General features: G+C 37.7%; 1 protein-coding gene across 2 annotated transcripts in view; it reads right to left on the reverse strand.

The window, feature by feature from the left end:
- LOC122804909 (integrin beta-2-like) overlaps positions 1-20,205 on the reverse strand; it is a 1,526,426-nt gene that overhangs the window by 1,495,692 nt on the left and 10,529 nt on the right. Inside the window, exon 2 of one of the 2 annotated variants that reach the window (XM_044075114.1) lies at positions 18,601-18,751. The exons of the other annotated variant lie outside the window; for it this stretch is intronic. The gene's annotated coding sequence lies outside the window, so the exon portion shown is untranslated. The remainder of the gene's footprint in view (positions 1-18,600; positions 18,752-20,205) is intronic. 2 annotated transcript variants of the gene reach the window in all.

Raw genomic sequence — 20,205 nt, forward strand, 5'->3', positions numbered from 1 at the left:
TTGGTGTTAAACTTCAGGCCATGGTTCTGACACCAGTCAATGGTCTCAGAGAGGCCCTTTTGTAGGATCTCTGCATCACTTAGGGAGTTGATAATGACTCCTAACTTGTAGTCATCAGTGAACTTGGTCAACCAGAGTCCTTCTGTGTTGTCCTGGACTCCTGAGGAGTAAATGCCAAACTGGAGAGGGCCCAGGACTGAGACCTGTGGGTTCCACTCATGACTGGTCGACAGTCTGACTTGGAATCTGCAACTTTCATTCTGTGGGTCCTGTCTGTGAGCCAATTTGCAACTCACCTAGTGATGTAAGGATTGATGCCTAGTTTGGTGAGTTTATAAATGGTACCTGAGTGGGGAATGGTATCAAAGGCTTTGGCTAGGTCAAGGTAGGCTGTATGCACTGCCTTACCTCATCCATAGCCTTGGTGACTGCCTCGAAGAAGTCAGCCAGGTTCAGCAGGCAGGATCTCCCCTTAACAAAGCCAAACTGTGTGGAGTCAAGAGTTTGGAGATTGCCTATATCTTTGTTAAGCAGGTCCATGATGATGTGCTTTGCATACCAGACTCATCAGGCTAATGGAGCGATAATTTCCAGGGTCTGTAGTTTCTCCCCCTTTATGGAGCGGGATGACTGTAGCAATCCTCCATTCATTAGGGACATAGCCTGAGGTAAGGCTGTGATTGAACAGGGCATACAGATGTGGTGCCAGTTCATTTTGTAGCTCATGTAGGATGCAGCCAGGGATATTATCAGGTTCCATGGATACTGTATTCTTGGCTTTGGACAATGCAGCTTTTACCTGTGCCATAGAAATGGTGGGTACCAGGCTTTCTTCTGGTATTGTGATAGGGCCCTTGGGGGGAGAGGGGTAAAGTTGGCACTAAATCTGTTGGCCAGTATGTTGGCTATATCTGTTGTCTCAGTATAGGAGGTGCCATTGTGCAATAACTCAGAGCAAATCTGGGTATTGCCTTGGAGGTTTTTGATATAGCTATAGAAAGCTTTGTGGTTGTTTTTGGTGTCAGCCGCAATTCTGCCTTCATAGCTGGCTTTACATAATTTGATAAGGGATCTCAGCTCTTTGTTGAGAATGATAAGGGAGGTTTTCCAGTTTTGTGACTTCATTTTTTCTACAGCAGTTTCTTCCTTCTGTTGTAGAGTTTTTTTATGGCTGGGGACCACCAGATTGGCTTCCTTTTTTGGAGGAGAGCGACTTAGTTCTATTTGGTATGGCAAGGTCCATGCATTTGTGTACATGCTCTTACAGGGCATTGGTGTAGGATTCGGCAGTCATGCAGCTATTTTCCATTGCCATGGGTGCTGAGAAGTTAGCCACCTCTGTTCTTAGGAGCCCAAAGTCAGCTTTAGAGAATTTTTTCAGGGTTGTCACCTTAGCGGGGGATGTAGGTAAGATGGAGATTTACATTGTGATCAGTTTGTGGTCGGAGTTAACCAGGAAGGAATTGAACATAAGTGTGGGGTAACATCTCCCATTTTGGTGATAACCAGGTTGAGGATGTTGATTCCTCTAGTGGGGATCAGAATGAGCTGGTCCAGGGCACTGGAATTGATAAATTCCAGAAAGCATTGGGCCTGTACATTGGTACTTGAATAGTATTCCCAGATGATGGAAGTGTAGTTGAAGTCACCCAGTATGAGAGTATTAGGTTGGACCTTGATAGATTCCAGGGTGCTTAGGAACTTGGAGTGAGAGTCTAGGGACATGTATGTGGTTCTTTAGTGTGCTATGACTTGTATCATCGTTTTACCCAGTGTTAGTTGTACTTGAAGTATCTCAGATGCATTATGCTGGGCTACCAGTCTAGAGGTGTGCATATCCTTTAAGAATATGGAGATACTACCACCTTTGGAGCTTCTGGGCATATTCTGGAGCCAAAAGGTATGGAATGAGTTGTAGCCTGGGAGTGCAGGGGTGCTTTCTGCCTCGTTAAACCACTTCTCCATTACAACACAGATGTCGACATTCTCCATTTTGAGGAGAGCTTCACACGAATGCATCTTGAGATTTAGACTTCTAACATTGAGCAGCATGACTCTCAGATTGCATTTATCTGTAGCAGTTATGGTGGAATTTTGGTCTTTGGAACCCTGCCTAAAAAAGGCACTATATGGGGTGGCAAGAGCATTAACCAGTAGCCGGAATCCCAGGTGTGACGGATGCAGGCCATCTTTGTCATAGCATCGAGGTCTAGTAAACACAAAACACGATGGAAAACGGAGAAACGAAAAAGACCAACTAATAACAACAATGTGTTCCCCGTTGTACAGAGCCCAATAAAGGCTGTCCCACAAGCGTTGAGGTAGAAAGTACTTCACAAAGTCAACTGGAATCTTTGGTCCAGAAGTAACAAGCACCAAATTTATTGATAAAATGCAGTGGTTCCATTATGCGCTTTCATTTCCAAAAATATGGAAACTTCGTCAGAATAACACTGCCATTAAAACAACCCATATGTATATATATATATATATATATATATATATATATATATATATATATATATATATATATATACATATATCATCAATTAATTGAGAAATTAATTAATTAGAACAAAATTTAGAACAAAATTTAAAGGTACATGGTTAAAAAACTTAGTTGTATCTTTCAGTTTTTCGTGTGTAGTAAAGATTAATGTTTACTTAAAAGACATAGATTCCTTGTAAAAAAACACACACACGTAATAAAACCGTATAAAAACATGTAAAAAAAACATGTATAAAGAACGTGCAAAAAGGTTAACATTCATCTTGTGCCCACTGTAGTATAAATATATAATATATACTGTAAGAAAATAATAGTAGTAACATGTCCTGTTGTTGTAGTGATATGTGTGTTGAGATTACATAAAATCACAATGAAAAGTTGAAAATTAATAAAACAAGAATTGTTACTGTAACAATCATCTCTTGTAATTGTACATTTTCCTTTTGGTTTTATTTGCTTTTAGCTTTAAGGCTGGTATAATTGACATATGGTCATTCAAACTGGGGGGTATGTTCGAATCCAGCCTTAGTTGCCAAATAAGTTCCCTATAACTGACCTGGTTTTCCCAATCTCCCCCCTGTTGTTTTTATGTACCTTTTCCAAAACCCAGAACTTAAAGTTGGCCTCCTTACAAATTAATGTGTGGTGAAAAAGAGCATTGGTGTCCTTTTTCTTGTTGACATCATACATGTGTTCATAAATTCTTTGACGTAAGTGTCTTTCTGTCTTGCCCACATAGTAACACCAACATGAAGAACAGTAAACCAAATATATTACTCCACTGGTGTAACAAGTGCAATACTGCTTCCCTTTTTTTTGTTTGTAGCAGTTATGGCGGAATTTTGGTCTTTGGAACCCTGCCTAAAAAGGCACTATAGGGGTGGCAAGAGCATTAACCAGTAGCCAGAATCCCAGGGGTGACAGATGCAGGCCATCTTTGTCATAGCATCGAGGTCTGTCGATCACATCATCCCAGGCAGACAGATACTGAATCCCCTTAGAATGACACCAGAAACTTAGCCAGTTGTTGAAGTCAATCATTTTCTGCTTGTACTGTGGTATCATTCTGGGTGACTGTAGAATACTGCTCAGGACTAGGGTCATACCTGCCTGGGCCACAAAATTTGAGAGTTCCATCACATCTCTTTTCATGTAGTCCAGGGAGGTAAGTCTCAGGTCTTTCACACCCACATGGACAATGACTGAGTCATATCTGTCCTTGATGTAGAGTGACCTGAGTGCATGTGTTAAGTGGTGTATCCTGGCACCTGATAGGCAACTGACTGTCATCTTCTCCTTGTTCAACCTAATGAGTGGGACATCAGTGTGCTTCACAATTGAGTCTCCTAAGATTAGTACATTGGGCAAAGTGTTTTGCCTTAAGGGCATGGGTTGAGGGGCACACTGTGGTAATGATCTATGTGTTCTGAGGTTGGTGTTGTGTTGTGCTGGTTGAGTGTGTTTTTGTCTCGGGAGGTCTCTGTTGTTTGGGCAAATTTTTATTGAGAACCTCTGCAAAGATGAGTGTATGGTTTGTGTTTCTGTGTGTGGATTGTGATGGTTGGTGTTTTGGAAGGCTGTGTATTCTATGTAGTGAGTTGCAGGTGTTGACCTTCTCCTCTTGACCAGCTAGTCCTGTCTTGGTTGGAGCATGCACTGCTTCCAGTTTGATGATATATGTGCATCTCTCACATGTATGAGTGTTGGGAGGTAAGAGGACAGGGTTGTCTATGTACATTAGACAGTTGCCACACTGTCTCAGAATGCCCAAGTGCACCAGGTTAGCAGGAGAAAGCACAGGAAATTGCCCTACAATCATACCAGGAGGGGTGGTCGTAACTAATAAGTACTGGTGCCGTTACTGTGTAGTTACAGCTAGTGCTGATAGCACCTAAGTGTGCTACAATAAATGCTACAAAAGCCTGTTAAAGTGCTAGCCAATTAAGCTAATTGAAGTGCAAGAAATAAAAGAACAAGCAAGTTCTAAGGGAAAAAATTTGAAGAGCAGACTTTCTGGCACTGGTAATAGTTTACCTCAGCTGAGTGCTGCTGCGTGGTGCGCAAACCCATGCAAACATGAGCTTTTAAACCAGAAAATTGAAAAGGAGGAAAAACTGCCCAACCGGCTAATAAACTACAATTTCTAGGCCAGAAACCACTTCTGTTGTGGTAGATAGGCTACTTAGTGCTTACCACTCCCACTGATAAGCTAGAAGGCTTCCCTCCAACACAGAAAGATCTGGGGGCTCAGAAACATACAAAACAGTCCTGGATATAGCAGATATGTATCTGGACTAGACTTGTTACAGGAAAGGTAGGAAACAAGCTTAGAACCTTTTTTTGTTTGTTTATTTTTGCAGAAAAGCAGTTAAAACAGTAACAAAAACACACTTTAAATGCAGTACAAGCTAGCACACTTGAGTGTGTAGCAATATTAAGGCAAATACAGTTTAAATAAATGCAGATAAATTAAAAATGACAAAAAACAAGTGCAGAGAGCAGTGAATTATGAAAAAATTAAAATGGAGGCACTTACAGTATCTCTTTCTCCTTCCTGATGCTCTTGTAGCCTGCAGGATGCCGAAACTGGATCCGCAGAGCTTAAACAAGCGCAAACCTATGCAAACATGAGCTTTTAAACCAGAAAGCTGAAAGGGATGGAAACACTGCCCAAATGGCCAATAAACTACAATTTCTGGGCCAGAAACCACTCCTCTTTTGGTAGATAGGCTATATTTTTTCAGCTTGTGGCATGAGGTGCTTGCCTGAGTTCAGAAACACACAAAAGAGCCCTTTAGGCTACATAATGTTGCTGTTTTATTGGCCAGAGGACTCATTAATTAGTTTTCTGTTTTTTTTTTGTGCTGCTATAAATTTGGCACATTTGTGCAGAGATTCTCACCAATGCAGTGGTGGTTAAGAGTACCTTGTATAGTAGTAAATATCTAGAAAGCAAATTTTCCCTATAGAACAGTTTGTAAAATTGTACCCCTCAAAGCAGTAAATGTAGAGCAAATGCCTTGCATGCTGCCAAGTTTAGAGCAGATAAATGGGCATGGAATGGCAATATCTAAAATTTAGTATTGTGTAAACATTAAAGTCAGTAGAATGAAGTACTTTTTTTGTATAATCTGCCCCAGTAAGGCACACATATTACTCTGCATGAACAAAACATGCTTAATAATCTTCTAACCCCAATGCACCATCTCCTTGTAGCTCACCAGACAATGGACTGGACAGCATGGCTATGCAGTTTCCTAACTTCTCTGTAGCCAGTTTGGTGGATATGGGTATCTTGAGACAATGTAGCAATTGTTTGTGTTTACCAGCAACCACTTAATCCTTAAAGAAACAGCCACAGTATATGAGAGGTGTACTTACACAATTACACTGGAAAATAAACTCTTGTATAGAAGTGCACATCAGGTTGTTGAGCCTTTGCATACAACACCCACTTTACACAACATGCAACGCCCACATAGACTCATGTATACTGAGATACTTAAGAGTAATCTTCCTACACAACAAAGATTGCTTAGACTGCCCTCATCATATTGGAATGCATTGTAAGACATGCCCTCTAACCAGACTGAACAAAGAGAAGATAATGGTTAGTTGTTTATCTGGAACCAGGATCCACCAAATAATGCATAGACTCAGGTCATTACACCACAGGTACCGGTATATTTCCATCATACAGAGAGAGCAAAACTTGGTATCAGTGATAAGTCCAGAACTATTAAATAGCAAATAAGCCAAAAAAAAAATAAAAATAGTTGTGGGAACCACGAACTTTGGGTATAAACTTTAATAAATAAATCCACGAGTGTAACACACTTTGCCTAACAGCTTTTTTGGGTGAACAGTAAGTTCCTTAAAAACACACCTTAAATAATCATTAAAAACAAGTCACTTGAGAAAAATCATATCATCACTATATAAAAATGATGTGATCTTTAAAAAGTCATGTGATGTTTAAAATCATATAATGTTAAAACCAGTGGAGAGGTGTAAGAAGCACCACTGTAATATGTAAGCCATCAATATAGCAAAAGCTGTCATATAAACCGTGTTAAACATAAAAACATAGGAAAAAACATTTCACTTGCATTTGCAATTGTTTTAAGTATGGTTTAACCACACCATTAAGACCTAGTGCAATATGTGCTTTAAAACACAATATCCATATTAATTCTTTTTCTGTCAGTTGTCTTATGTGGGTCTATATTTTGATGTAGAAACACCGTAACAGCGAATACCTAAACATTGACAAGTATTCAACAAAATTCACTTCCACAATTCGCTGAATACTTACAGGGCAAAGATGTAGTTGACCAACTACACAATTTTGCCCTTTTCTCCAGTGTAGTGCGATCTCGGAGTTAGTATATTTAATTAGGGTGTGTATGGGGGGCACAGCCCTTCACTGTGGGGTGAGGGGGTGTAGGCCCCCACATGGGTGGGTTTGTTTTACGTAAATTTAGTTCCATTGGGTTGCAGGGAAAGTATTTGTTTATCCTTTAAATTTTCAGCAAATCACAGAAATGCATTTTGTTGAATACTTATTGATGTATAGGTGTTCGCTGTTACAGCTTTTCGACATCATAATATAGACTCGTCTTATGTCACCCCCTCTTAGTGGTTTAAAAATATTCTTTAAAAACATGACTTTAAAAGAATGCTTTTCATCTGTGTCAGTTATATGTCTGTAAAGTGCATTACTTACTATTTTCCTTCAAATCTCCAAAAGGTGGTTGTCTGTTCCTTCTTTTAACTTCTGGTTCAATTTGCCTATATAATAGGCAGGGCACTGGCACATTTAGCTAAATAAACAATATTTCTAGTAGCACAGTTAACATATACTTTTAATAAGAATCCTTTGCCATTTTCTGGATGTGTGTAATAAATGATATGTCATCCTTTAGTTATCGCCGAAATAACAATCTGAAAAATGAATTATGCTATATGGAGCAACCAGTTTTTGATAATAATATTTTTTCTATAGCACTAAATCTGGAGCTTATAAATGCCACAGTTGTGTTTATTGTGATCACATATACACAGAGAAGAAAAATCACACATCCGCTGAATGGCAAATAATTTTTTTGCCTACATAAAAGCAGGGACAGGCCGTGCACTTAGCTAAATAGACCAAATTTTTACTGGCACAATCTGTGTAAATTGAGAATGCAAGCCTTTTTCCGGTAATATGATGAATAAAATAATTATCAGTGTTAATGTAACTACAAAAGTTAGAAGATCGACACAGAAATGTACCATTACGCTGAGAGTGGTTCATAGCAAAATGTTCATTCTTGTAGCAAAGAAGACACTTAAGGACTTCTTATTTTTAAAACAGAATCTGGGCTGTTTGCCCACGATCTGCTTAATTTTATTGTCTGCCATAAAGATTAGCCAGTTCTTTCTCACTATATCAGATGGCATTAACATCACTTAAATAAAAAAAGAGATACCCCAACCCTATCTGACCTTATATTCTGAACTGAATTCAAAGATTCAAACTCAGAATATGGTGAAGGAAAAAAAAAAATTTTTTTGCATCTAGTAAAATCTGTTAAATGTTTATGAAGAACATTGGTGTTAGATCTTGTTTGAACAGTATACATATGGTTGTGGATCTGGTGTGTGTGTGTGTGTGTGTGTGTGTGTGTGTGTGTGTGTGTGTGTGTGTGTGTGTGCATGCGTGCGTGTGTGTGTGTGTGTGTGTGTGTGTGTGTGTGTGTGTGTGTGTGTGTGTGTGTGTGTGTGAGAGAGAGAGAGAGAGAGAGAGAGGGAGAGAGACCTCTGAAATAGCTGAAACATAAAAAGCATAATACAGAAGTTACATAGCCAGAAGTATGTGAGACATTAAGATCAGGCCACTTTACACTAACAAAGTAGCTCCACTAATCTAGCAAATTCAACTCATTGTGCAAATTTTGGCTAATTATAATAAAATTGTAGGATAGATGAGAGTTAGAGGAGAGTTAATACATTTTAAAGAGTGCAAACTGTTACTGAAGGTAAGAGTTCCATTGATATATCATATAGCAACATGCCTTAATGTACCTCAAGTGGTAAGCAAGGGAGTTTGAAGATACCCAGTGTAGATACAGTGTAGTCTTTGAAGAAGAAATAGAAGGGGGAGAATGGAGAAAGTGAACTTAAAAAAAAGAGTTTTTAGAAATTCACTTTGAAGTGAGCATCAGGCCATTCATTGCAATTCATAAAGGACTGGTGGGCAAATTTAGGCACTGAGTAACTTTATTCTATATGCAGTGTGCACACAAACTGTTTTTAATTGTCAATCTACTAAACAGATGTGCTGGTGTACTTATCACATTCATACATTGAAATAGACTCCTTGGCTATCTTGTCAAGTTCAATATTACACACTGAGTTAAAGCACAAACATGCAAGTAAGTTCTGCTTTAATAGGTTCATAGGTTAGTACTAAGCCAACTGCCCTTGCGAGCCATTTTAAGCCTAGACAGTTATCCCTTGTAAGACTCAAACCCTGCACTGTGTGTTTGTAAGGCAAACACCTTAACCATTAGGCCACCCTCCCAATTTGTAACAAACAGAAAGAATTTAAAACAATCATATAGGTTAGTGCAAGCTTAAAAAAGAAGGTAAATTGATTAGAACATATTAATTTGTGTATGTGTACATATGTGCACCCCTGAAATAACATGTTGGAGTGACAGGAATAAGGATGGGGTGGAAGGAAAGCCCTCCTCAAGTTTTCTAACATAGCAGATTGCAGCACAACATACTAATTCACTTTTAAGATGTCATTAAATTTCACCATGTTTAACTTTTTTCTATATTCTGCATTCCTGAATTCATGTCTGAGGTAATGATACAGTCCTCAAGTGAAAATTTTGGACCAAAATGGAGGAAGCAAGCCAGCAAGACAAGCAACTAATAAGAGGAACTGCAGTCATACCCCTCAACTTCTCTGCTAAAGAATTCTGGACAAACCCAAAAATAGAAGAGGTGCAAAGACCCAAAATCAGGTACAGTTTTTAAATATTACTCTGATTCTCTTAAAAAGTTAATAAACAATAGAGGTTTGCATAAACAAAAATACATTTTCTGAACAATAAGAGATATAAAATTCTGATAACTGGCATTACAATATGAGACAAAATCAGGGACATTCTGCAAAGTCAGTGACAGATTGAGAGCATAACTGTAATTTAAACATTAAGTCAACTAAGACAATATATGTAATTTAATTAAAAGTGCGAGGTTTTGCAGATACATATTTAGTCATTCACTCAACATTCTAAGAAAATGCACTCTGCACATGTCTAGAAAAAGCCTTAAGTGAAGAATGATACCTGAAAGGTTGACCATCACAATCGTGCTAAGGCCATTTCTTTTGCTGCCTTAAAGTGCACAATTCCTTCCATTTGTACCACGACATAAATTGAATTAACAATGTGATACTTTCCTGAGAATTTTAAAATCATAGAAATTACTGACAGTCCCTCCCATGGCTAAGGTATCAACTGCTCACTGACCCTTCCCTCTCAAAGAAGAAAATTAAGTGAAAATAAAATAGCAATTCTGGCAAGGGCCTGACTAATAATAATAATAATAATAATAATAATAATAATAATAATAATAATAATAATAATAATAATAATATCTTTGGCATGCCCCTAACACTGGACTTGAAATTGAAACTGCAAACATTCAAGAAATCTGATTTAGCAGTTGCCAACTGGCCACAATTGACAATGAGACATTTATGCACAATTGTAAGTCTGTGTGGGAACTGAAAGGGCAGAGTCAAAATAAGGACTGCCCCACAGGAACCACACTGCCAAGTTGCTGATTTTGTACTTGTGATGCCCGTGCACTGGCTCAGCAATCAAGGAACCTCAATCCTCACCACTAACACCGGTGAGGGGCGTCCATATAGGGAAAAGATAATATATACACACACAGTAAAGTAAAATTTCCCTTAAGAGCACACAGAGATCACAATCAGTCTGGGGCTGGTTTCTCCCTTTCTCTCCAGGTCCCCAATAAGACTCTCCTCTGGCACAGCTATGGGGTCCAGATCTCAGCCTAGTGGGCAAGCTAAAATCTCCAGCACCCTCTCTGTCCAACCAGTGCTTTGTGTCCCTGCCCAAGTAGCTGCCACACATACAAGTAAGAGTTATATACAACCACACAGACACTCCTGGGGAAGGCTGGCACAGGTTTTCCTGTTGTGCCCCTTTTCTGTCCAGTCTAAAAGGTAGTACCAGCTGCTACCACCCACTAATATCAGCTACTCAAAAGCCCTTCTGAAAGGGTGTCCAATTATTACTGTGCAATAATATTATCCAAATGGTAAGTGTAACTGAATAGCCAAGGCTTATTAGAATGACTTTGTAAAGTATCACTATATACATGCAATGTACTTCTTCTTCTTTCAGCTTTTCCCAGTGAGGGGTCACCACAGTGGATCACCAGTCCGCTCATGATTGGCAGTAGAGTTTTACAGTGTTGAGGTGCCAGCCTGGCACCCAACCTTCCACAGAAGGCACACACATGCACACCTAGGGCCAATTTAGAGTGTCCAATCCACCTACAGCATTTCTTTGGGATGTGGGAGGAAACCGGAGCACCCAGAGGAAACTCACGCAACCACAGGGAGGACATGCAGACTCTGCACAGAAGGCACCCCAGCTGAGGATCGAACTGGAGAACCTCTTGCTGTGAGGCAACAATGCTAACTGCTGCACCACTGTGGCTGCCCATATACATGCAATGTACTCCAGAGCTTAAATTAACTCTACATAAAACAGCCACAGTTGAAAGGTTTAAAAATATTTAATAAATAATAAAAGCGCAAGACGATACTTCTTACTACACAGTGCTAGTTCAGTGATCACAGAAAAATACTTAAAATAATACCGTAGAAAAGTTCTGACATTACAGAAAGACACTTAGCCAAATCTTCTTAATTCCTAGCTATTTCTAAGAGAAAACACAGTTCTAAATAACTTTTATATAGAACAAAGCAGTGTTGGTGATTTTGGATGTTCTCAAGACAAAATGCTCTGAGCTCTGTGATCCTCTCTCTTTAAATTGATAACACAGAGCTGCTGCACATGACATCATTCTTCACATTTCTCTGGTGTTCCCAGGCTAACAGAAACTACATTTACATTCTTTACACCTGGTCAAAAACCAGAGCAATAAGGACATTTATATATGCAAATTCTAACCATTAACTCTGGCCTTAAAACAATAGCCAGGATGCCTCCCTCTAGACATAACAGCTCCCAATTTTGACATCAAAGACAGACATGAAATGCTTGACTTAGCTTTCTTACAGCGGAGTGCACTGTTGTTACATTTTTGCAGTTCAATATCCAATGCAGTCTTTTCACATTTAAGAGATCAAGCTTGTGGGTTACATTAATATTTACAAATGTCAGAATTATCTACAAAATTCTATCTGGCTAGGCTGGCAGCCTTCACCTATCTTCACAGTACTGTCTACTGAATCCATGAGCAAACACTTGAACACGGACATGTGGTGCTGCAGTGCAGACTTATTTTTACAATATGAAAATGACTGACTTAGTCTTGCGTGCAGTATGCTGGAAAGTCTGATTTGCCTCCATGAAACATCCATATTATAGTCTGCTACTGAAGTTAAACCTGGAAATGACAGTCAGTCAGGAGACATGGCAGAAAGTGCAGATGATCAGAAAAGCTAGTTCACAATGTTCTAATTTGTAGGGAATGGCTGCTCATGGTACAAACAGATAAAGCTCTGACTGTGACCCAGCTGGCAAAGGATTGACTACTGGCCTGACAGCTGGGTAGAAGAGGATGTACATGCATCTGCCTAGAGAACGTATGTCAAAGCATGAGCTAGAAATGAGGAATTGGCTGCACCAGGCAGTTCATTTGCACACTGTAGCCATCCACATGTATGCATGGAAACATGCACAAACTTAGGGAATGGCATAGTAGGCCTTCCTTTTAGCAAGCATGCATATCAACTATCAAGATTGTGGGATTACACTTATAGCAGAAAATACTCTCATTGGCTCCCTGGATTATGGCTGTAACATGATTGCCTCTCATGATAGATGACATGGATGAGAACATGTCATGGGTGGTGGGCTTTGTACAGATACAAACCTGACTGGAATAAGGGGTAACACATAAGCATCTATCAAACTCCTTCCTCACTGGAGAATAATTTCCACCAGAGGCTAACACAATGTGAATCAGTTTATTACATATTCCTAGTGGGTAATTACCTGATAAGGACTAATGTTTGCAGGGATAAGAATATATATATAGGTAGTAAAATGACCTCCAGAGGTACTAGAGTAAGATCAAATATAAAGACGGAGACTCAGATCCTCGTATATCAGTGAAATATTTTGTCGAGTAAAAGCCTTAAATACAGACTGAGAGATCACATTGCAAAATTACATTTGAAATGGACAGAGAAGAATAGATTGTAAGTAAATGACAAGTAAAAAAGTCCTTCCTAACAGTTTGAAAACTACAAATGATCAGCACCTGAAAGAGCACAAAAGGTAACATGCCATATGAAGCATTCATAATGAAACACTGCACATCAGGGGATACTAATAAGAACTGCTATGTAGATAATAAACTATATCCCTGTTTGGCTGCACTGAGCATATATATATATATATATATATATATATATATATATATATATATATATATATATATATATATATTTGTGTGTGTGTGTGTGTGTGCAGCATGAAACCTAACAGAACAAAGGTATATTTCCAAAAGCATTTATCAGTAAAATTCTCCAGTTCCTGCCTGGACAGCCTTCACCTGAGCTAAAATTCTGAGATTGCGTTTATCCAAGCTACCTGTTAAGAAATGCATGTATCTGTTTGTGTATGGGATGCAGGATCTGAACTGCCTCAATATAATAAGGCGTTACTAAGTTTAATGATTTTGGCTGCCAAAAAAGCAATTACTAGGAATTCACCTGAAGTACTGAATGCTGTAAAGGAGATAAAATAACTGGAGGTGGGATCATTAGAAAAGGGAAGGAGCAAATTACATAGAAATAAATGGAATTTGTAGGACCAGTACATGAAGAACAATGCTTGGGAGGAGGAGGACATAGGTGTAAGGACGGCAGAACTTTAGCAATTTATTTAATGTTGGTGTGAATAAAACTTGTTAAAACAAATGTATACTGCTTGATAACAACAATGGAAATATAATGGATCTGTTTTCCTCTGTGTTACTGTATGTGTTCCTATGTCACGTTTAATAAAACTGTGTAAAACAAAATAGTGAAATATAACGATGGGCTGGTCTATGACAAGAGACATGGAAACTTGTGCTTGTATGTATCAGAAGAGGCAAGACACAATATTATCTGGGTATTGGGATTTCATGTTAAAAGTGAGAAAATGCCACTGAGATAGAGTGATTGGACCTTGAATGGTATTTAGTGGTGGCACTAGACAGGGCACACAGGGTCATGTGTCACCTCTGTTGAAACTATGTGCCCCCTGACTGCCTCAGTCCTCTGGATTACTTAGCATTAAAAACAGAAAAATCTCTACACAAGTGCAGTTGCTTAACACTTTCTGCTTTCCGTCAACATCACTATGTTAGCAAACAAGCAAACCAGGTGGTCTAATGGGAGCTGGTGAGAACATGGATCTTTGAAATGCATTAGGAGATCACAGACCTCACTTTGAGGTGTGTGTGTTTGAGACAGTAAGAGAGAGAGAGAGAGAGAGAGTGTGTGCGTGTGTGTGTGTGTGTATAAAATGTTTGGTTTAGTGACTTGATCAAAGTCACAAAGTAAGCAAATGGAGGTAGAAAGACTCAAACCCTGTACTCTTAAGTACAGGATGCAGCTTCTTAAAATCTTGGAGCTTTAATCTTCCACTGCATCTGCAAGACCTCCTTTGATTTATTTTTTTTTCTTTTGGTAAATCATTGAAGATTAGAATCAGTCAATGTCAGTCATCAGAGTTTCATACTTCTCATTGTTCAGAAAATGCATATCAATGCAATGCCTACCATTGTTCTGTTAATTTATTATGTGAATTATAGTTGTCAGACACTTAAAGCTCTGAGCTGCTAATGAAATGTTTATTCTATTCAAAAGTACAGGGTTTGAAACCTCCCACCTCCATCTGCCTATGCTGTGACTGTAAGAAGTCACTCATGCAGTACTCACGGGTCACCCCTAAAAAAGGACATTTATTCCTTTGGGTTTACTTGACAAGCAATTAGATAAAAATAAGTATTTAAAATTGTCCCTTTTGTGACCTTTGTCCCCCCGCCACAAACACAAACACTCCAATTATTTTTGGCTTTGTCCAGAATAAGTTGCTGTTGACTACAGTCACTAAATACTGGTAGGCATGTGAGTTTCAAACATTGTGACCTTCAGAAAATGTTTGCTAATGCAACTTTATAACTATATCAGAGAAATATTTAACATCTGCTCCTGATTATTGGGTCTTTGCCACTGACTCTTGACCTTAGAGGTTGGGAAGGCATAGGGGGGTGTAATGGGATACACTGCATGGTTCTCACATTAGTGAGCTAAAATATACTTCTTGATCATTATTTATGCATTTGTTCACTCATTTTTTCAAAAACAAACATCTGACTGTATGCAGTCATACAAGGGGCTGTAATTGATGTCCATGTTTGTGTATTTGTGTATGTGTGTGTGTGTGTGCGTGTATCCTTCATCCTAGACTACTTATGATGTAAATGGAGAAATCTATTGTAGTAAACTGGGACTTCATCATATAAGTCATATTGGTTGGCTGCAACCCTTGGTGTCCTTGTTTTTTTTTTTTTTTTTTTGACTGTTAACAGTGTTGTTACGTAACTGTGAATAAACTGTACAGCATGAAGTCATGAAGTCTATGAGTTTAATGACAAAATAAGTATGAATCCATTTTTAATTTAACATATATTTTTGCAGGCACAAAATGGGAAATACACTGCATTGGGCTACAACAGTTTGTCTGGTAGTTGGTTCAGATGAGTTAAGGTATGAGCTGTTACTGAGCTGCTTCCTGTAGTGCAGTTTTTGATTCCATCAGACTTTGTTTCTCTAGTGTGAGTCTGGCCAAGTCATTTCACCACATTGGTCTCCTGGGCTGCCCCTGAAAAGAGACATTTATGTCCAGTAAGCAGCTCCAAGCTGCTCAGAAATGCAGTACACATTTGTATTTTGAATTTTTGCACCTTTCTGATAGACTCTAATTAATGCTTCACCTTACTGTATTTAACTGTGAATCTATGCATGTCTGTTGTAATTCAATGGATTGACGGATGCATTTTCAATAAATGTCAGTTTCAGTGGAAGGGAATTTTACTGTTGCTCATGCTGTTTGTTTCCAATGTGAGAGGGTTTTGTTTAATTCACCAAATGGTTGTTAGTATTTCTGTTGTAATATTTTTTAAAAAGTTTTAAATGAAATCCAAATCTCTGTGATCATTATAAAAACAAAAAAAAAAAAATAGTATATGCACTGAAAGATTACAGCAGTGTTTTATGATAAATGAGGAGAGACATCCAAGTAATGGGATATTGATATAATGTGGGGGGAGGGGTCTGGTACATTACTCTTTCAATGGACTCATTTGACCATGATCTGACACTGCTCTTATTGTGAGTATTTCGCCTTATACATATGCAATATGTTTATGTTTTTTTCTATCTTTTATAACAAGTAAAGGTGCAGCCCAGGAGTACTGTCTGGTTAAGTGACATGATTAAAGTCATACAGTAAGTAAATGGAGGTTGTACCCTTGACTACAGAAAGCAGCTCACCAAGAGATTAAAGCCTTAATCCTTTGCCATAATTGCCAGATCTTCAATCATGTCTAAGGTTTATAGTCAGTCAGTAATGCCACTTATTAAAGTTTCATAGCTGTTGTTGTTTAAATGTTGTTCTGTTAACTTTTTAAGTGAATCAGAGTAGTTTGCCTCTTATCTGCTTTTGATTTTGCAGAACTGATTTTGCCTAATATGTATGCTCTGTCCTATGCTAGCTTTTTTTCTGATAAATCACTGTGGATTACTGTCAGTCAATTTCAGTCATTACACTTTCATAGTTTTTACTGTTCAGAGAATGCACATCCATACAACACTTACCGTTCTGTTAACATTTTAAGAGTTTTGAAGCTATCTGAAATTTATGTTTATGAACTGCTTCCTGTAGTCAAAGGTACAGGGTTTGAATCTTTTCATCTGCATTTGCTTACATTGTGACTTTGAGCAAGTCCCTTGGGCATTGAACTGTTTCCAAGTCTCTTAATCAGGCAGTGCTACCAGGTAACCCCTGAGAAGGAGCAATTTGCCCATTGTGTTTACGTAATTGACAAATGAATAAAATATTGTTTAAAATGTGCCCCTTTTTGTCTTACATTACTTTTAGCTTTGTTGAGAAATTGTGAGACATTTGGTCTGTTCCTTGTAAAATATGTGACTTCTGGCATATTGTTGCAGATTGTAGTCACTAAATAATGAGAGGCATGTGAGATTCAAATTTTGTATCTTTCAGAAAATGTCTGATAATACAAAGCTTGTTATTCTCCCAACTTTCTAAATAAATGAGAAATATTTAAAAGTTGTTCTTGATTTTGTAACGTTGTTCTTGCTCTTGGGGGCAGAGGGAACTTGCACTGTATGATTCTGACATCAGTAAGCTGAGATACATTTCTGGGCCATTATTTATGAATATATTAATTCACTTGATCTTAAGGAAATATCCAAGGTGTACAGTCATACATTGGCTGCAACTGACATGTATGTGTGTGTGTGTGTGTGCACTTACATGTGCATATGTGTATATATATTTGAGCACATGCATGTGTGTGGGTCAAACATCAAAGTATTAGCAATGTAGAGGGTAGACTGAAGGAATAATAAATAAGATGGGGAAAAAACTTTCATGTGACTGAAAATTTGTAACTAGAGATGCTAAGTGAGAGAGAGAGAGAACATAAGAATAATTTGTTTATTTGTGTGTGTGTGTGTGTGTGTGTGATGGTGGCTGACATTTTGCAACTTACTCTCGAGTCTCTAAGGTTTGAAGAGATAGGTGTATTGTAAAATAAAATGTATTACAACTGCTGCATAACGTCTTTTTTTATTTTAAATAGTGTAAAAGGAAAATTTTATGTTGCAGCCAAGTGATTATTCTGGCAAAGAAAGAAAGAGTAATTGGGTGCATCAAAAGTGTTTTTATAAGTATAAATTCCACAGTTTAACCATGTTGTGAGCTTCCTTCCTAGTTATTAGCAAATGTGGCACATTTTATTCATTTGCTCCAGATTGTACAAGGTGGTGTAGTATTCCACATTTTGAAGATAGAAGGTTATAGTATTCCACATTTTGGAGATATAAGGTTAACTATAACTGTGGTTTCTTTAAATATTTTGCTTGTTGGTCTTATGGATTGTATGGTACTCATGATGTTGCAAGCCTACTCTTACTTGCCTTGCTTGATAGTGACTGGAGATGACTGTGCGTTTTTTTTTATTTTTTTGAGGGGTTGGGGGATGTTGTTTGGCCTGCTTATCTAGGGCTGTAGTCTTTTGAAACTTGAGTTGTTTTTCCCCAAAGTCTGTAATAGTTTTCTAACTGGCTATGTGGTAAAACAAGTATAAAGTAACCTTTTAGCTATGCTGCAAGCTCCTTCCCTAATTGTTAGTAAATGCTCCATATTTTGCTAATTTGTTCTGCCATATGAATAGTAATATAGTGTTCTATATTTTTAAGATGGAAAGTTGACAGTCACATAGTAAAGAAGGCACGTTAATGCCTGCACTTCCTGACTTCCTGATGACACTGAGGAAAGCCTACCTCCCTCTGCCTTCTCCACCTTCTAAAGGGATACCATAGAAAGTATCTTAACATGCAAATTCACTGTGTGGTGCAGAAGCTGTTCAGCTGCAGATCAAAAAGTCCTACAAAAGATAGAGTTGCAGAGAAAATAATGGGATCCAAACTTCCAGTGATGAAGGCTCTATACATAACATGTTGTTACAACACAGCAACAAAAATAACAAGTGATCCTACTCACCCTGCTTTTGAACTGTTCACATGCCTGTTGTCTGGCAGACGATACCGCAGCGTACTCCAAAAATGAACAGGTTCAAGAACAGTTTTTTCCCTCAAGCGATTATACTCTTGAACTCTGGTGTTAATCTTAGGGATGTGAGATGCTGACAAGTCTTGTGATAAGAAAACAATAGTGCAATAACAATAAGACATCACAACCAACATCAGTTTACAAGAAAATTATGTGCAATACAAACTGCTAGATATACTCATAATATAGAGAACCTGGAGAACATGAGAATTACATTGTGTAATAAGTACAAGTAGAATAAGGAATCAATCATCCGCTATAGTGGTGTATAATTATAGTAATAAGTAATAATATAACTGTCTTAGAGAAAGGAAAATGTTATTTATGTCTGATACATGTGTAATTGTATGTATGTATTTGTCTCTTTTCTAAGCATGTGCAATTGTAGGTATGTATTTTGTCTTAATTCGAGCATGATGAATATAATTTCATTTAGACTTCACTTGTGGTGTCTAAATGATAATAAAGTTTACTTTGACTTTGACTATGACTGCATTTTCTTTAATTATTTTGCTTGTTGATATTATGGATGTTATACAGTATAGTCAAATCACACTAAACTGAAAATGAAGAAGCCACAGCTTAAGAATTGAAGGATATGCAGTTTTAATTAACTCAGTCATTAAAACTACAAATTCTTAAAGTTTTCTGCTGAGACTTGTTCACAGACATTTTTAATAACATTCAGAAAATCATAATGACTTAATTTAATATCTCACACATCTGAAAAAAGTATTCAAACCTCAGAATGGGTTATTGTGGGCAGACATTTCCTTTTGTGTGCCACCCATTCCTCAAAGCTCTCCCTATATGTGAATAATTTGCTGATTATTTTGATTTTCTGATAAATCATATATGATTACTGTCAGTAATACCAATCATTAGAGTTTTATACCTCTTAATGTTCAAAAAATGCATATTGCTGCAAAACTTGTTGCTCTATTAAATTTCCAAGTGAATTAGAGTAATATTAAAAAAAAATTTCTGATTTTATCCCCCACACCATTATATTTGGCTTTTCCCCAAATAAGTTGAAAGTTATGGTGCTAATCCAAAATATTCAGATCTGAATTATTTCTATTGGTGTTATTTAAGAGAACCAGAAATAGAGAAGTATGTGTTCATATTGTTGTATTTATTTGGTATAGTTTTTGTCTTTCTCATTGCTGTTTTCCTTGGAGGCAGATGGAAAATTCACGTTTATGTATGGTTGCTATTGTATCTCAGTTATTTCATTATATCTCTTTACTATGACTATTCTAATTCATCAGGATCATTAAATGGTTATGGTTATTATACCTCAGAAGACCTTGTGCTATGAACTGATCTTTGAAGTTTTTCCCCCAGAATCCACTTTAAGCAATCTTTATAAGAGTCATGCAAGTATATGGAAATCACTTTTTAACTTCCATGCAAATGGAGTGGCAATAATGTGGGTCACTGGCATCTTGTACAACTTCTGGAACCTATTTTCATTTTCATTTTTTTGCATGACGTACTCTGGTTTATGTTCTCAGAGCACCTTTTTCCTTTTTT

Source organism: Protopterus annectens, chromosome 6.part0 (genome assembly GCF_019279795.1).
Source record: "Protopterus annectens isolate FY-2018-M chromosome 6.part0, PAN1.0, whole genome shotgun sequence".
Lineage (NCBI taxonomy): Eukaryota > Metazoa > Chordata > Ceratodontiformes > Protopteridae > Protopterus > Protopterus annectens.